At 36.6% G+C, this 3535-nt stretch overlaps 2 non-coding genes across 2 annotated transcripts; both read left to right on the plus strand.

Moving 5' to 3' along the window:
• Window positions 1-2920: 2920 nt before the first annotated feature.
• On the plus strand, window positions 2921-3039 carry LOC145676892 (5S ribosomal RNA). Its single transcript, XR_014129509.1, has one exon. It is a non-coding gene; the product is annotated as a 5S ribosomal RNA (ribosomal RNA).
• A 177-nt stretch (window positions 3040-3216) lies between these two features.
• On the plus strand, window positions 3217-3335 carry LOC145676888 (5S ribosomal RNA). Its single transcript, XR_014129505.1, has one exon. It is a non-coding gene; the product is annotated as a 5S ribosomal RNA (ribosomal RNA).
• The last annotated feature ends 200 nt before the right edge of the window (window positions 3336-3535 follow it).

Consider the following 3535-nt stretch of genomic DNA (forward strand, 5'->3'; position numbering starts at 1 on the left):
ACGCCCCGTAAAATTGTCGGCGACCTATTCAATCAATATATTCGGTTGAAAAACAAAGTCAAAAGTTTCCCAATCGCTTCCCTCCCGATCGACATAAAAAAAAAGGCAACCCCTTCACCTCTCCTTATGCATTCATCAGTAAACATACAACCATAGATCACAATACCACTCACATCACCTATCAGTTCTCCACGTCCATCAAGATCCAATCATCGCCCTGGCCCTTTATGATGATACACAACATTACATGTTATTGTGTGCATTGCCCCGCGTTACAATACATGACCAAAAAAAAGAGAAAAAGAGCTGCACTGCCTTCAGTGTAGACATGTTCGTATTCGTAGAAAATGATTTTAGGTACACGATAGTACAGTAATCTATCTTCACATGCTTCAGATGTGAACGATACCTACACATGAAGAGGGCTCCCGAGGTTTCCTTTTCCAATAGGATGGAGCTCCACCACACTTGCAGAATGACGAGAAGTTATGTTAATAAATATATCCCAGAGTGTTTCGTAACTCGCCCTTGGTCCTAATGATGAAGCGTTCTTCAGATGGCCCCGATGTCTCCACACATGATACTATGCGACTTCTTTTCACGAGGCTCTCAAAGATCACGTTTGTGTCCTAACATTCTCTGCAGATATGACACAGCTGCGATAGCGGATCACAGAAGCCTTTCCTCTCCTTACAAGAGACGTGTTCATTCGAGTATGTGAGTAATTCGACTATCGATTAAATATCTCCCGTGTCACGATAGTAGTCACTTTCAATTCTTCTAACGAAGGTAAGAAAAAATGCTATACAAACTTCCTTTCGGTATATAAAGGATTAGGGGCCCAGAGAATATTTTCTTTCAAGAGGATACATTCTTTTTCGAACACCCTGTATATAGATCCTCTAATTATAACTGCAAACAAAATGTTGATTTTGCAATTGCTTCCATGAGAGAATATTCTGTGCACTTTCTTTCTGAAGGGCCGGGCCTAAACGTTTTCCTTAATCATTAAATTTAGTAGTTATCTACAATTACATAGTTTTCCATTGTTCTCAAAATAAAGATTTTTCTCTATGAATTGTTGAATGTTGCTAGGGATATTGAAGTAATTCTTTTTAGTGTTTTTTTCTTTACAATAATGTACTGAACGCCTGCATTAAGGAAGTTCGTGTGTCCATCTTGCAAAATGTTTCGTCTTTTTTCATGCCCACTAAGGTAAATATTCATTTTGCTCTTTTCTCTGTATGCAAACCACATTTCTTAAAGGCAACATTTTCATACAAATGTAGTACTAAAAACTTCTAATTGGCAACATCTGGGCTGCGAAGAGGAAAAAGAAAGAAATCTCGTACGTATTCGCGCGCAATTCGGAATTAGCCAATGAAAAGCACAAAAGCGGCCACCATCTCTCTCTCTTTCTTATTAACGGTTTTGTACTTTCTGCAGTTCTATCAGTGCTGCTAACCTCTTACTATATCATTGAATATGTATGTTTAGATATATATATATATATATATATATATATATATATATATATTTTTTTTTTTACAAAAAATCATACTACTACGGAATAATATTAAATGCCTTTAAACCCTCATTTCTGTTTGCACTTTCTGTTACACTACCTTCCCCGAACTTCTTTCAAGTTATTAAGTGCAGAACGGGGAGTTATACATATTTACTTGCGCTTTGACAATATCTGCACATTGTGTAATAATAGGAGACGTATAAAATAAAACTATATACTAATACGTATATATATATATATATATATATATATATATATATATACAGTACACATTCCACTATCCGAGGCTTTCCTTTTCTTTTCTTGCTGACGATAAATTACGCTTTTAGAAATGTTGTCTGAAAACAATAAGAATATGTGCAAAAAATACAATCAGAGGTAGAGGTCTTTAACAGGAAATAAGCAAGGGAGTTGAAAAATTTTTTATGCATGTAAAAAATATAGACATGAACCAACTTGTGAAATAAAAAGACCAGAAAACTACTCTTTCTAAATTATGTGTAAACTTTTTACCGAAAACGAAAGTTGCACGAAAGACTTTTTGTCCGTTTTTTGGCCTCCGGTGCTTGGGGTCCCTGATTCAATCCCAGCTCGTGCCGTGTGAACTTTGTCGTGCATAAAGACCGTGCTCATGGGTTTTCTCGGGTTTCTCCCGTTTCCTCCCACTTTCTTCATTCAGTACTCATCATCACCGTCTCCTTTAGCGTAACCGGTATAAGTATGCGACGTAAATCTAAATATTTCATTTCATTTCCCTTTTCTGCTCATACTGCTGATTATGCGCGATTATGCCAACATCCAACTCCGCGGATAATCGTGCGATTACTGTATATACAACTAATACAGATACAACTAATTATATTATCAGTTACAGTATCGGTTTTTATTTACTAATTTGCCTCACTTTATTTGCATCCCTGCAGTAAATAATTCTTATCGATAATAGTTAAAATGTATATTACATTTTAGTGCTTCACGACTGAATGATCATCTGCCTTACGTTATCTCGCAGCTGAAGAGAATGCTACACTGAAAACTACCTTGCGTTATAAAGGGTAAGTGAAACATATCTTAAAAATATCTTTCATACATTTCATTGTGTACATTAAAGAATGTAAGTTTGCCTTTTTCCTGTAATCAATACTTAATAAAGGATTTATTTTTATTTATTTATATACAATTTCATACGTGGTTCGTGATAGTAAACTCGATAGGACACAGTGGCACTATGAACATCCGAATCACTCATCATTCGAACATTCAAATATTTATTCGAATATTAGTATATTCCAAGTAATGTTAACGACGTTAATATGCTTGCCTTTATAGTTAATAATGTCAATTCTTACTTAAAACATACTTCCTTAACAGGACATTGAAGAAAAGGTAGTTGCCAACGGCCATACCATGCTGAATATACCGGTTCTCGTCCGATCACCGAAGTCAAGCAGCATCGGGCCTGGTCAGTACTTGGATGGGTGACCGCCTGGGAACACCAGGTGCTGTTGGTATACTTTTTCTAATTTTGTTTTTCACAAAGACGAATATTCTCACATCGTTCACCACGATAATTTCGTAATCATGCATTACTTAAAACAATTAGCAACGCTTTCCACGCGCTGGTCTTTTTGAGTATTCACCGACAAACCTACGTAGCTACAATAACTCACTCGAAGCCATATGCATTCGCCAACGGCCATACCATGCTGAATATACCGGTTCTCGTCCGATCACCGAAGTCAAGCAGCATCGGGCCTGGTCAGTACTTGGATGGGTGACCGCCTGGGAACACCAGGTGCTGTTGGCATCTCTTTTTCAAATTTCATTATCCTTCAAGTACGAAAATACTAGAAACATTAATTTTATAGTACTTTCAAGAGATAATTTATCAACATTATTTCATAGCGATTAATCGATATTCTAAGCGTTATACCCACTATTTCTTACACTAACAGCCTGTTTATTTGCACGGCACATTAAAATAACCTGATTTCCGATCCGTGTGCA

This window comes from Thermobia domestica, unplaced genomic scaffold (genome assembly GCF_964235325.1).
Source record: "Thermobia domestica unplaced genomic scaffold, izTheDome1.hap1.1 HAP1_SCAFFOLD_458, whole genome shotgun sequence".
In the NCBI taxonomy this organism is placed as follows: Eukaryota; Metazoa; Arthropoda; class Insecta; order Zygentoma; family Lepismatidae; genus Thermobia; species Thermobia domestica.